The 15,732-nt window shown below is 41.1% G+C and overlaps 1 long non-coding RNA gene across 1 annotated transcript in view; it reads right to left on the bottom strand.

Annotated features, from left to right (window-relative positions):
- The window catches only part of LOC121280484, a 71,800-nt gene extending 56,897 nt beyond the window's left edge, over positions 1 to 14,903 (bottom strand). Inside the window, exons 1-3 of the long non-coding RNA XR_005943621.1 lie at positions 14,867 to 14,903; positions 14,078 to 14,151; positions 13,148 to 13,276 (exon numbers count right to left, since the gene is read on the bottom strand). This is a non-coding gene — a long non-coding RNA (uncharacterized LOC121280484). The remainder of the gene's footprint in view (positions 1 to 13,147; positions 13,277 to 14,077; positions 14,152 to 14,866) is intronic.
- Between the last annotated feature and the right edge of the window lie 829 nt (positions 14,904 to 15,732).

The raw sequence follows: 15,732 nt of genomic DNA, 5'->3' as shown, positions 1-15,732 counted from the left end.
ATTAATGAATGATCTCATAATAAAGGATCCTCTAGGGAAGACTGATCATAGCATGCTAGAATTTCAAGTTCAGTTTGAGAGCAAGAAACTTGAGTCCCACACTAGTGTTCTGGAGTTAAACAAAGGTAACTACATAGGCATGAGGGCAGATTTGGCCCTAGCAGACTGGGCAGGAAGACTACAAGGTAGGACAGTTGATGAACAGTGGCAAATATTTAAGGAGATATTCAATTCATCCCAAGTGAAATATATCCCAATGAGGAAGAAAGATGGTAAGAGGGGGAAAAAGCATCCAAGACTAAGCAAGGAAGTCAAAGATAACTTAAAGGCAAAAGCTAAGGCACACCAAATTGCATAGGTCAGTGGCAGGCTGGAAGATTGGTAAACTTTTAAAGATCAACAAAGGGTTACTAAAAAAATCATAAAAAGAACAAAGGTAAATTATGAAAGAAAACTAGCTCAAAATGTAAAAACTGATAGCAAAAGCTTCTACAAGTATATAAAAGATACTTGCTAAAGTGAATGTTGGTCTCTTGGAGGACGAGACTGGGGAATTAATAGTGGGGAGTGCAGAAATGGCAAAGATGCTTAATCAATATTTTGCCTCAGTTTTCACAGTGGAGGACACCAGTACCACCCCAATAGTAACAGGTAGTGCAGAGGATATAGAGAAGGAGGAATCACCATCACTAGAGAAAAAGTGCTGAGCAATTTATTGGGATTAAAGGATGACAAGTCCCCAGGACCTGATGGCCTACATCCTAGGGTCTTAAAGGAAGTTTCAGTGGAGATAGTGGATGTATTGACTATAATATTCCAAAAATCCCTGGATTCTGGAAAGTTTCCAGTGGATTGGAAAAATAGACATATAACGCCCTTATTCAAAAATGGGGGAGGCAGAAAATAGGAAACCATAGACCAGTTAATTTAAAGTCTGTCATTGGGAAATTGTTGAAATCCATTATTAAGGAAGTAGTAATGGGGCATTTGGAAAGTTAAAATGCAATCCATCAGAGACAGCAAAGTTTTATTAAGAGTAAATCATGTTTGACTAATTTGCTAGAGTTCTTTGAAGATGTGGCAAGCAAAGTGGATAATGGGGATCCTGTAGATGTAGTGTACCTGGACTTCCAGAAGGCCTTTGATAAGGTGCCGCACAAAAGATTAATACACAAGATAAGATCACACAACGTTAGGGGTAATATATTAGCTTGGATAGAGGATTGGATAACCAACAGAAAGCAGAGAGTCGGGATAAATGAGTCTTTTTCTGGATGGCAAGCTGAAACTAGTGGGGCGTCACAGGGTTCAGTCCTTGGGCCCCAACTATTTACAATCTATATTAATGACTTGGATTCAGAGATAGAAGGTACTATAGCTAAGTTTGCAGATGACACTAAAATTGGTGGTAAAGTAAGTTCTAATGAAGAAATAAGAAATTTACAAATGGACAGGTTAGGTGAATGGGCAAAAATTTGACAGATGGAATTTAACGTGGATAAGTGTGAGGTTATCCATTTTGGTCAGAAGAATAAAAAGGTGAATTATTATTTAAATGGAGAGAAACTTCAGAATGCTTCAGTGCAGAGGGACCTGGGTGTCCTCGTGCATGAATCGCTGAAAGCTAGTATGCAAGTACAGCAGGTAATAAGGAAGGCAAATGGAATTTTGGCATTTATTGCTAAAGGAATAGGATATAAAAATAGGGAAGTGTTGCAACTGTACAAGGCATTGGTGAGACCACACCTGGAGCACTGTGCACAGTTTTGGTTCCCTTACATGAGGAAGGATGTAGTTGCACTGGAGGCAGTTCAGAGGAGGTTCACTAGATTGATTCCAGAGATGCGGAGCTTGTCTTATAAGGAGAGATTGAACAGTTTAGGCCTATACTCGCTAGAGTTTAGAAGGATGAGAGGAGATCTAATTGAGGTATATAAGATACTAAAGGGAATAGACAAAGTAGACGTGGGGTGGATGTTTCCCCTTGTGGGGCATTCTAGAACGAGAGGCCATAGTTTTAGGCTAAGGGGTGGTAGATTTAAATTAGAGATAAGAAGGAATTACTTTTCCCAAAGGGTTGTAAATCTGTGGAATTCACAACCTCAGAGTGCAGTGGATGCCGGGACGCTGAATAAATTTAAGGAGGAGGAAATAGACAGATTTTTAATTAGTAATGACAGAAACAGAAATACCTGGTAAAAGTCAGCACGTCTGGCAGCATTGGCGGAGGAGAGCACAGTTGACGTTTCGAGTCCTCATGACCCTTCACAATGCTGCCAGACCTGCTGACTTTTTCCAGGTATTTCTGTTTCCATTTTTGTTTTGGATTTCCAGCATCCACAGTTTTTTGCTTATATCTTTAATTAGTAATGGGTTGAAAGGTTATGGGGAGAAGACGGGAAATTGGAGTTGAGGCTGAAATGAGATCAGCCATGATCGTAATGAATGGCGGGGCAGGCTCAAGGGGCTGAATTGCCTACTCCTGCTCCTAGTTCTTATGTTCTTATGTTCATTGCAAGCTTAGGTCAGATGCCCGAGAATAAGGCGATTGCCAAGATCAAATGGATTGATATCAGCTATCAATTATCTGACAATTAGGCAAGGTCCAAGAAGTTATTTGAGATCCTCGAAGAGGGATGTCTTTTTCTTTAAGAAAAAAATATTCCTTTTGTGTGGATATATCTACATGTGTTCTCCGTTTTTTTGAAGGAGGGGAATAAAGTGAATTTATTGAATGAAAAATGTATATTGATGTTTTTTTGTGATTATATAAACTTAAGGATTACTTTCTTCTTAGGAAGAAGGGAATCTGTTGGAGAAGGAAATAGTTAGAGTTCAATTGCTAATTATTACTTAACAATCTAACTACCCTTTTGGTTGTATAAAGAGGATAACAGGTGAGACTAGTTCTGTCTGTAGAGAGTTTTATGGACTAAAAATAAAACTCTATCCGAAGGAGTCCGTCTTGGTCTTTATTACCTAACAGCTATTAAAACTTAACACCACGGCTCCACTACATTACAGCATGATGCCAGACAGAGCCGTGTTGCAATGTTTGCAAGAAGCAGGACTAATCCTTAGAGCGGAATCATCCCAAGTTTGCACAAAGTGCGGTAACAGGCGGGAAAAATATCATTTTGGCTGCAATTCGCACCCTATCCTCCCATTCCCACCTCATTAATTATGCAGCCACAGGAACCATACCATCTTGCTGGCAGACGGCCTCAGATTTTCTGGCCATTTCATTACCTCCCAACTTCCTCACGCAGGGCACCATATTTAAACTGCAGCCACACACACACACACACACACACACACACACACACACACACACACACACACACACACACACACACACACACACACACACCCTCCTTAATGCTTGTGTGGTGAAGACATGGCCCCAAGAGCTAAGAAGAGTGCAGCCCTTCAATTCAATGACACATCCCTGGGACGCCTTCTGGACACCATGGAGGTCTGCTGTGATGTCCTCTACCCCCAGTCTAGCTGCAGGAGGCCTATCCATATTACCACTCCAGCTTGGAAGGCCGTGCCAGAGGTGGTCAGTGTCAATGCCGCACAAAAGAAGTCGACTATCCCAGTGCAGAAAGCGGATGAATGATCTCATCTATGCCACCAGGGTAAAGCAGCCATCTTATCACTCTAAACTCACACATTCTCAAGGCCATGACATATCACTGACAACTCACTCAATGCCACTCTTTCTCACACACCCTCACATCTCCATCTGGCCTCCTCTCCTCTATAGACTTCCTCCTCAGCCCTCACTCTCTTGAGGCCACTTGCAGAGATCAACATTTTCCCCCTGAGATAACCCCCTTCCCCAGTACAACCCTTGCCCTGCAGCCTCTTACCTTGCCTGAGGATGCTTTCCCCGTCTTCCCCTAGCAAGCCTAGCCCTGCAGTCATTGAAAGTCATCCCCCGCTTTACAGTTGGCCTGGTAGGTAGGGAACTGCCTGTGAACCCCTTAAAGGTGATGTGGTGCTGCCTGCGAAGCCCAGTGCTGATGACTGCAAATGCTGCCTGAAGCAAGCTTGGCAAACAAACAAACAAACAAAGTGCAGCTCACCAGGTACACATCGCTTATGTACAATTTGAAACACATTAGCATGGTGCCCGGATTATCGAGCATGGGAGGATGATTCCAGTGAGCAGGGCTTATAATGAGAGGCGAATGTATTGAAATTATGTTCCTGATGTGCGGCAGCAGGAAATACAGCCTGCCATTGACGGTTGGAGTGGCGAGAAACCAATTTTTCCCTACTCGCCATATTGTCCCCTTCCCACCCGCCAAGACAGGGCCAGAAAATTCCGGCCTAAACAATAAATATGAGTTCTCACAGCCAGCTATTAAATTTCTGGGGCACATCGTTCACATATCAGACATCAAAAAACCAATGCAATCAAAGAGCTTCCACCACCTCACAATGTCACAGAGATTCACTGCTTGATGAGAATAGTGAATCAAGTAGGAAAGTCTTTACCCAACATAGCACATGTAAATGAAGCACTGCGACAATTGGTTGGGCCAGACCAAGCATGGAGTTGGGAAGAAAATCAACAAATTTTGTTCAAAAGGATAAAAGAGGTGCTCATTTAACCAGAAATGTTGGCTCACTCTGATCCAGAACCGCCTATGATAACTGCTGCAGATACATCATCAGCTGAACTAGAAACAGTATGCTTTCAAATTCAGAGAGATGGTAAATGTAGACCAGTGTACAATGCATCCCTATGATTGACTGAAACAGAACAAAGATACATTGTAATTGAAAAAGAAGCATTAGCAGCTAATGGGCTTGTGAGAAGTTTGCTGACCATGTCTTAGGCCTAAAGTTTACTATTGAGACAGGCCACAAACCATTGGTTACATTATTAAGTGCTAAAGAATTAGCAAAGATACCACCCAGTGTGCAGAGATTTAATTGGAGATTGATGAGATTCGATGCTACAACCAAATATGTCCATGGAAAACCATAAACTACAGCGGATGCATTGTCATGCATTCCTGTTGAAAAGCCAGAAAAAGGGGACATAAATTTTGTCAAAGGTATGGAGTCCTATAATTCATTAACCACAAAATTTTAACCAGTCAACAACACAGAGGCTATAAATCCGATTCAAATGGCGCAAAAAGCAGATGAAGAATATACCTAAATTCAAGTGCACTGCATCAAAGGATTGCCAGAACCCATTCCAAATAATCTCATCCTGAAGCAATACTTCAAGCAACGAAGGCACATGTGTTATGGATGACTTGCTGATTTGTGATGAGAGATTGGTCACACCTGGAATCCTCAAACCTGTTTCCTTAAGAGAATAAACAGGCACATCTGGGCATTACAAACTGGTATACCGGGGCGTGGTGTTCTGCTGGTAGCCAGGGAACTCAAAATCATTAGAAGAAATTATTTCAAACTGCATCACCTATGTGATCCATCACCAGGAACAAAGAGAATCACTGATGCTATTTTCATTTCCGTCCAGACCTGGGGAAGGCCTCAAAATGGATCTTTTTGTGCTCAAAGGGAAGACATCCTTCAAAGTGTTGATTATTACTCAGATGGATTGAGCTTAAGCGTCTGTATGGTCCCACCTCAGAAGTTGTCATTACATTACCAAAAGAAGTTTTTGCTATGCATGGCATTCCAGACCTAGTCATTTCAGACAATGCCCCATGGTTTGCCAATAAATGTTTTAAGCAGTTCACAGAAGCCTACGGATTTGTCCACACGACTAGCTCACCCAGATACCCGCAAGCTAATGGGGAGGCCGAAAGAGGAGTAAAAGCTTTTTTTGAAGAAAAATGGTATCAATTTGGCACTGTTGAACCACCATTCCATACTATTTCAGAATGGCCTGGCTCTATCTGAACTTCTAATGGGAAGACAACTGTGGCCTCAACTTCCTGCTCTTCCGCACATGCTTATGCCATGCCTTAAGGCAGCAGATATGGAAAGAGTAAGGGTGAAGGAGGATGAGTATTATGCACATCAAACCAGAAACTGTAATCAATGCCACAGAGTACACAACTTACCAGAACTCCAGGCAGCAAAGTCAGTATGGATGCACGACCAAAATCGCAAAAGCCAGGTTTTGGAAAAAAACACTACATCCGTGATCTTATCTTGTAGAGACTGAAAGTTAAATAGTGAGAAGAAACAGAAGTGCACTCGTATCTATAAGAAGAAGACTTCAATGGAATGGACCAGTTACGCAGAAGATCAGGAAGAAGACCTGATCAGCAGCTGGTATTCTTTGATGATTCACATACTACTCTACTGAGTTCGAGAGAGAACATGGGGCTGCATCTTTTGGTCAGCAAACGGGGGGCAGGGCCCGCTCACCGACGAGTAAAATGATGCAGGGTGATGTCGGGCAGGCATCCCGACGTCACCCCGCATCATTTATATTTTCAGGTTGGCAAGAGCGCAACCAACTGTCAACGGCCACTTAAGGCCATTAATAAAGTAATTGAAGTAATCAATGGACCTGCCCGTCCAACCTTAAGGTTGGTGGGCTTGTGAAAAAACATGAAACCTCATCCACGGACGGGATGAGGTTTCATGAGGGATTTTAAAATTTCAGAATATTTTAAAAAGTTAAGGACATGTCCCAACTCATGTGACAGTGTCACATGACGAGACAGGTCAGTAAAATTTTTCTATTCTTTAAACTGGTTTTCGCATTTGAGCCGATCTTCCTGAGGCAGCATTTAGCCTCAGGGAGATCTGTGCACTCTTTCACACACATGTGCGAAAGAGCACACTCCCGGCTCAGGGAATCCCCCCCGCCCGCACAAGGAACACATAGCACTGTCACACCGGGCAGGCTTTAATTGGCCCTCCCCACATAAAATGGCAGCATTCCCTGACCGGGGGTGCCGATTGGGAACCCGCCTGCTCGTGCCAGTCTCCACACAATCCCTTCAACGAGGGTGGGGTCCTACCCATGGAGAACTTGAATCCTATAAATCCTCTGAGAGCTGAGAACATGGCTGGGGAGATAACAACAGTTATCTCTGAACCAGAGATAAAGGCAGAGACTTTGAGGGGAGATGTAAGATAATATAAACAATCTGAATTAAGTCAGAGACTCGCGGGGTGTGGGGAGAGATGTAGTGCAAAGGGTTAATGTTAAATATGTAAACAGTCTACATCATCAGTGATGTAAGATCATGTGACAACAGAGCTACTGAAGGATGGTTCTTTGTGAAGCCTCATGCTAAGCCTTGTACTGTATACAGTTAGAAGAATGTTTAATAAAAGGGTAAGTTTACCAACAGCCTTGCTTCCGGCAGCCTCTATCTATCATAAGCAAGGGCAACCTAAGCTAAGACCCACAATGATGATAATGGATTTCTTATGTTATAAAAATTATGACACTTCAGTAAAGCACTCGAATGTTTTGGACTTGTTGGAAGGCCAAATGCTCAGTTTCGTAGTTACGGTAGGTATTTTCTCCATGTCACATGTAACAGGTATATTTATTTTTAGAACTACAATATGTGACAAGTGCAAGCTTATTTTCTTTATTTACATCAAGTGCTTAAGAAAAAGAAAATATTATTTATTTTCCAGAAACCAATCAAAAAAACACACACCTCACCTCTCTAAGCATATTTATTACAAAACTCTTTCCAAATACTTTCATTCGCTTTCGTGTCTCACCCATACTCATGCACCCAAACATGCTTCTCTCCCTCTGTAACAGCAAAACCTCTGATTTACCAAGAGTAACGGCATGGGAGACCTTTTAGTGTTCTGTTGAAATATACTGGTAAAGCCTCGGAAGGATAAAACTTGGCCCCAAAATGGCTACATTAAAGAAGTTATTATAAAGAAAATTGAATAAAATTGAAAAATAAAATGAAAATTTTCTCAACTATAGTGCCCATTTTATTTCTGGGATTGATTTAATGTTTACACCCATGTGTAATGTGGTAAAAACAGTGGCTTAAAAGCTAAATACTTTCCAAACATTGAGCAAGCTCCATAGCTTTCTCTGTAATTAGAGTGCATTGCATTCTTGGACGTCAGAGTAAGGCTATGTTAGCTCACAGTGGGGCTGCTAGTCACAATAAATGTTGATCACAAGATGGTCAGCATCTGTAGCTCCCTGTGGCAAAATTTGGGTGAACATCAAAGTTAGTCGTAGAGATCTATTTAATATTCCATTTTCATTGCAGCTGTACACAATCTCACCCTTGCTACCTATTTCTTATCCTCATCATGAAATGCAATGTCATACAAATAACCCAGTAAAGGTTTCATTTGCTGTGTTGATGAAAATCAGATTACCATTTAGCTGATTTTTTTTTTGCTCAAAGCTTCGAATTAATGGACTTGGTGTGTAAGTGTGCCCAGCCACACAGGAATTATTGACCTCCAATTTTCAAGTTGCATTGGCCCATTGTAACATGAGTGTTTTGTGACATTCTCGTCTGTAGCAAATTTGGTGGATGGGAGATTATGTTTAATTGAAAACTCATTATAATTATCAGAAATGATTGTAACTTTGTAGGTGCCACTGTGATAGGCCTCTTCATTGTTAATGGTCTCATGAGTTTTTGTATTAATTCATAGGATGTGGACATCACTGGCAATGGCAACATTTATTGCCCATTCCTAATTGCCATTTAGATGGTTGTGGTAAGCCACCTTCTTGAAATGCTGCAGTCCATTGTTTTTTATTTTGCAGTGATTTGATAAAATTGAATGGCTTGCTAGGCCAGTTCAGAGTCAACCACGTTGCTGTGATGAGGCAGATTTCCATTCCAAAGGATATAAACCAGGTGGGGCTTTACAATAATGCAGTAGAAATAAAAATTTGCAATAATTTCCAACATTACAACAGTGACTACACTTCAAAAATACACAACTTTGATTGTCAGGCTTTTTGAGATGTCTTGAGATTGTAAAAAGCACTATATAAATTCAAGTCTTTTTCTTTTTTTTAATTTTACACAAGGCATCTATAAGGATACAAATTTCAATTCATGGACATGTTGATCTGCTTACGATCTGCCTCTTAGACATGAACAGAGGATGGCTGAACTGTAGTATTATGCAAGAGCATGTTCCTACCAACCACAATTTGAAGTCAAGCACAGACTGATAAACAAATTAAGGAGCTGTCACAGAAGCTAAACAGAAAGTACCCTGTTTATATTTTGATTCGCTACATTCAAGCCAAGAGATTAGTCAAAATGATTGCAAACCAGCCACCATTTAAAGAACAGAAAGAGAGAGAGCAGAGCTAAAATCCACATTTATTCAACATAAGCAGTCCAAAGGAGTATCTATTAAAAGACAAAGAAAAGACTTGAATTTATTTGCTTACTATCATATAACTTTAGACTGTCCCAAAATGCTTCATTCGCAATGAATTACTTTGGAAGTACACTTACTGTTGCTAAGTAGACAAATGCAGCAGCCATTTTGGCCATGTAAGGCCCTCATAGGTGACAATGAGATGGATACCTATTTTTTGGCGATGTTAGCTGAGGGAAGAATGCTGTCCAGAGGAATATTGTTGGGAGAACCTTTATCAAGCTCTTTATCAAGCAGCACCATTGGGGATCCTCACAATCTACCTAAATGACCACTACAGACAGACGAGATCCAACATCTCATCAGAACAACGTTGCCTCTGACAACATGGTTTTCCCTCTGCACTAAGCAGAGTGTCAGCCTAGTTCAGAGAGGTAATTTTAAGCTAACACGCCCATGGAAAATTGAGAGGATCAGATTGACTGACTGTTTTATTCCAGGTCAAGCGGAGTGTAAATTTTGTGGCTGGTCTGATCTTGTCAGGTTCCCTGCAGGCAGATTAGATTAATGTTATGTGTTGAAAAACTGAGGTATAATGGTGCTGGTGCCATCCCAAAAGTTTCAGTGCAGTCAAGGCTACCTCCAAGGTATTAAATCAAAATCCATTTTTATTCCAGTTCCATGTTGCTCTTCCTCGGCTTATTGTCTGCTGATGCTTCATCCTGAACAGTTTTCTCGGCAGTTTTTGTCAGTAGTAGTTTGCTATTGCTTTCCATTTCTGTTCCAGCCCCACAACCCACTGAGGCCTCTGTGCTCCTTTGGCCTCAGGAGCATCCCTGATTGTAAATGCTCCACCCTTGGTGATTGTACCTCCAGTCACCTAGGCCCTAAACTCTGGAGTTCCCTCCTTATACCTCTCTGCCTTTCCACCTCACTTTCCTCCTCTAAAACCTATCTCTGTGACCAAGATTTTGGCCATCTGATCTAATATCTGCTTATGTGGTATGTTGTCATATTTTGTTTCGTAATTCTCCCACGAAGTCCCTTGGGGTGTTTTATTATGTTAAGTTGCTGTATAAATGTAAGTTGTTGTTGTTTTGTTCTCATTGCTGAGTAAGTGGCTGCTTCAGCATTTTTCTTCATTCTTAACTAAACTGTTGAAATGAAGATCTCCCCCCACAAATAAATATCCTGCATCATGTGTGCATCTTTCAAACTTCAAGTGCTACACTTCAAAGAATCAAAAGTACAAATAAAAGTCATTCCCTCCTTACCTCTTATTAATTTAACCCCTACAAGAGCAGGAATTGGAGATTTATTAGCGGTTGCCAATCTACCAGGTTGTCCCTATTTAGTCCACTTCGCCACATAGTAGAATTTACATGGAAACCTTCATGAGACAGTCCTAGCTAGCTGCTAACCTTAAGCCATGCTTCTGACACCAACCTACTCATGGGGGAGGAGTTTTCCCCCATCGGGCTGGCCTGGGAGTGGCTGCACAACGATCCACTGCCCGTGATTAGGCCCCGACCGTAATTTCATGTTGGCTGGCCAGTTAACGACCACCCAGTATGAACCGCGCACTGAAATGCTCAGCGCTGCCTGGGGTGGGGAGGAGGGAGGGTGAGCACAGAAGTCAGCGCATGTGCAGGGGTGTGCTCACAGGAAGCTCCCCGAAGGCACAGACCTGCCTCAGGGAGCTGAAGATTTTTAACTTTACAAGTAAAGATGGCAAAATTAAGGAAAGCATGCCCCCTCATGTGATTTTGTCACATGGGCAGGGACATGTTAGAAATGAGATTTAAACATTCTTATTTTATTTTTAATTAACATCGGAAACCTCATCCCGCCCATGAATGAGGTTGCCTCAAAAATCCAAAGGCCGCTTGGCCTTTTCGCCTGCATGCCAGGTGAGAGTTCAGCCCATGAGCTGTTGGTCAGCACGTATAATTGTACTGAGCACCTCTTACAGATGCTAAATTGGCTTCTATTAGCAACTAATTGTCTACGTTTTATGAATTACCAAAGATGACAGGCCAAGTACACCAGCCCCACCCAATACTGCACAATATTAGACTCCACCACAGAGGGAAAAGGAAATTTAAAAATACAAAATGTTTACTTTCTGGTTTGGGTACGGCATGATAATGGAAACATGTGACACAGGGTGGGTATACTTGGCAACAGCATGCATACACTGTGAAGCCAGCAGCAGCGCCACACTATTGTTACTTTATACATCCTCCCACATGTTTTCTAAAACTCTTTACAAATAAACAAACATATAAAGAACTGTGAACCACTATAGTGTGCACTGTCAAAATGATATTTTATAGGGAAAATTGTTGGTTCAACTTCTTATTCTACATCAATATTAATAATAGAATACTCAGCTAACTTTGAAAACCATTTATAGTCAAACCAGGAAGCTGTTTCTTTTTAATCTTCAAGGCCAAATCCAAATAGGAATTACCAGTCATCTTTATTTATAAGTCTGCAATTACTGGAGCAGTCAAAGCGATCGTTACAGAAGTTAAATGGGGTCCTGGCTTGGACACAATATTTTGAGAAGGTATGCATACAATGATGTTACAGCTTCACTGTGAAATGCAAAATTTGAAGAAACCAGATAAAAGAGGGCTTTTCTCTATGAGAACAAAAACAGAGACAGAAATACCTGGAAAAACTCAGCAGGTCTGGCAGCATCGGCGGAGAAGAGCACAGTTGACTTTTCGAGTCCTGTTAACTGTCAAACATCAACTGTGCTCTTCTCCGCCGATGCTGCCAGACCTGCTGAGTTTTTCCAGGTATTTCTGTCTCTGTTTTTGCTTTGGATTTCCAGCATCCGCACTTTTTTGCTTTTATCTTTTCTCTATGAGGTTCTGGCTACATATTAAACTGCTAACAGAAGTCATGGACAATCTGTTCATGCAGAGAGGCAATGTAAAATAAAAGATACAATTCTAAAAGGGGTGCAAGAACAGAGAGACCTGGGGGTATATATGCTCAAATTGTTGAAGATGGTAGGGCAAATTGAGAAAGTAATTTAAAAAGCATATGGGATCCTGGGATAGAGTACAAAAGCAAGAAAATTATGATGATCTTTTATAAAACATTAGTCCAGCCTCAACAGGAGCATTGCTTCCAATTCTGGGCACTGTACTTAAGGAAGGATGTGAAGAGTTTAAAAGCGATGAATAAAACATTTATAAGAATGGCTCCAGGGATGAGGAATTTCAGTTATGCAGATAGATTGGAAATGCTGGGGTGCTTCTCCTCAGAGAAGAGAAGGTTGAGAAGAAATTTGATAGAGGTGTTCAAAATCATGAGTGGTCTAGAAAGAATAGATAAGGAGAAACTGTTCCAATTAGTGGAGTAGTCAAAAACCAAAAGGACCAAGGGTGGCATGAGGGAAATCTTCTTCACGCAGGGAATGGTCAGGATCTGGAATGCACTTCCCGGGAGTGTGGTGGAGACTGATTTGGAAAAGCACCGGAAAAGAAAAGATTTGCAGGGTTACATGGAAAGGACAGGAGTATTGGGCTAGCTGAGTTGCTCTTGCCGAGAGCTGGCAGAGACATGACAGACCGAATTATATCCTTCTATGCTGTTATCTTTCCATGATTCTATAATTCTATCCAGAATCACTGAGAATTACTAGCAGAGAATTGAATGTCAGTTGCTTTGCTTGGAGGTGGGTTGCATTCAGGCTTCAGTGGCTCATCTTATTAACATTAAATTTGGGAGGCTTCAACATGCATAAGGCCCATACTGAGAGCTCAAGACTTTGTGGATGGATGATTTGGTATCTACAGGTTTTCAAAGGCCATAGAAGGCAACTGGGGATACTCACTTTTATCGTACATGGAGCTTTGGACGAGACCATCTTCCGGCTGGAAATGGTTAAGAGATTTGATCAGAGCAAGAAATCGATACTCGTGGTCCCAATGCTGAGCAGCAGACAACCTCTCCAGTGAATCAACTATAATAACATACAGAAGTGCGTGAAGATAAAACACTACCTCTCACAAGTTGTCTACGCCACGCATTGTGAAAGCCCCTGAGATTTTTCTTCCAGGATATCACATGAAAACCATTCAGCCCATTGAGTCAGTGCACTCCAAAACTATATCCATTGCCCTGCTCACTTCCTATACACCATTTCATCTTCTACTTTTCTCTTAACAAATGCAGCAGCTTTGCCTTAACTATTCCCTTTGGTTAAGGAGTATATGCTCTAACAAGACATTGTGTAAAGAAATTTCTCCTAACTTCTTTCCATCACTCTCTTAATCACTATCTTCAGTTGACTCATTATTTCCCCAACAAGAAGGAACATTCTTTCTTCTTCACCCTACTAAAACTCTTAATACATTAAAAAATCAACGAATCAAAAGCCATGTTGTCACTTGACGACGCTTAAGTTTTCAAAGTATCAGTGCAGAAAGGTGTGAACTGAAGCATTGTCTGCCTAGTGTTTCTGCCTTTCCTTGTATAAAAATGGAGAAGCACATGTACATTTTAGCTTGGAATAGATGCCACAGAAAAGTAATTAGCATTCAAAAATGCAATTAAACTGTTTCTTTTTTAAATTTTGTCTTTTAAAGTGTTCTCACATTCATCAATGCCCGCCGAGTTCTCGTCATCAGGTGATAAAATGGTTTCTGAGTCATTGGCCTAATTAAGTAATTATAGCTGGAAAAGAATTCTCTGGAATCTGTCACAATGTATGGTGTAGACACTGCTAATATAGGTAATAGTTCAAGAATGTGCTGATGCTTACTTGCCTAAGCCGCTCCACAGCTGACCACAAAAGTACCTATGGGTGATTTTCCCTCTGATTTCGTCTTCCCTCCCCTGTAAGAAAATGCGTGTATTAGAAAATGCCTGGCCCATGTAGCATGGGGTTTGAAGTCCTTTATATGGCAAATGATGCTAGTGAGTTCAATCCATATCACTCCAAGGCAGAACCTGTTGATGCTCTGAAATGTCACATTACTGCAATACCTTTCCAACTTTATTTCATTTCTTATTCACTGGATGCAAAATGGAGAGTGTTATTTGGTTCAGACTGATGGGAATTATTAGATTTATATATTGCCACCAGTAATATCCATGACTGCAATGATTTTGACGGTTAACTTAGAGTCGTGAAACGTTAACGTGTGCTGTTTACGTCTTGTGACAGTTTGGGCGTCTCTCTCAACTCACTGAATGACTGAAACAAAAACAGAATTACCTGGAAAAACTCAGCAGGTCTGGCAGCATCGGCGGAGAAGAAAAGAGTTGACGTTTCGAGTTCTGTTGAAGGGTCATGAGGACTCGAAATGTCAACCTTTTTCTTCTCCGCTAATGCTGCCAGATCTGCTGAGTTTTTCCAGGTAATTCTGTTTTAGTTTTGGATTTCCAGCATCTGCAGTTTTTTGTTTTTATCACTGAATGACTGACTGGAAAGCATAAAGCCCACTCTTCAATTCCATGACTGGAAGAAAATTACTACTGTTTGAAAGAAGTGCACTTACAATTTTAGGCCTTGCTCAACGAAATGTACAGTGAATGAAATAACACTGACCTGGAAGTGGGCCAGCTGTCACTGCGCATCAGATGTTCAATCAGCAAGGCCTTTGATGGCACTGGCTCAGTTATGAGGAAAGTGAGTCACCCAAGCTTGCCTAAGTGTGGGCTGAAGGCAGTTTGCTGAGAAAACCCTGTCACACTGAAACAGCACTTTGCTCCAAGACGTGATGATCGATTCCTTCTCATATTTTTCCCACTTCCTATTCTCATTACCATCAAGTAGTACCCATAGCAACCATGCTGCCTTTGCCAGCTTGAAATGAATTCTGCTGAATGAGATGCAATGTGAAATGATTCAGTAAAAATTGCCATTTTTACCTTTGTGTCATCAAAGACAGTTGGTGGAGCCGCTGCCTTTATTTTATCCACCATTAATAGTATACCTTAGCAAAGCCCAAATCCACAATTGTACGTGATTTATGTGCATAATTTTATTTTTATAGGGCTCCATATGGTACTGGATGTTTCATCCTGTAAATACTCAGTGTGTACTGCAGTCATAAGCACGCAGGAAATGGATGTTCATCTTCAAATCAGGTTGTGTGGGTTATCTTAGTATTTCTCTTACATTTCCCTTATTCATGTTGAATATGGTTGGCGACAGAAATTGTTAATTAAGAAGATATGAATTTGCATGAGCTTCGATTCAATAAAGTTGTTGGCTCACAACATGACAAATTATCTGTAAAATACCCTGGAAGGTCCTGGGTTTAATGATTCAATGGTGAATGACAGTTAGCTGATAAATATGAAGTCACTTAAAGCTTCTGAGTGTCTAAGAAATGGATCTTCATTGAGAAAAAGTTTAAACTGAAACCATCAAGAGTGAGATTTGAAGTAAAGTATCTCCAACTAAGGCTG

The sequence above is a fragment of the Carcharodon carcharias genome, chromosome 7 (genome assembly GCF_017639515.1).
Source record: "Carcharodon carcharias isolate sCarCar2 chromosome 7, sCarCar2.pri, whole genome shotgun sequence".
Classification (NCBI taxonomy): domain Eukaryota; kingdom Metazoa; phylum Chordata; class Chondrichthyes; order Lamniformes; family Lamnidae; genus Carcharodon; species Carcharodon carcharias.
Note: the sequence above shows the minus strand (reverse complement) of the source record. Positions and strands in the feature narration are given on the sequence as shown.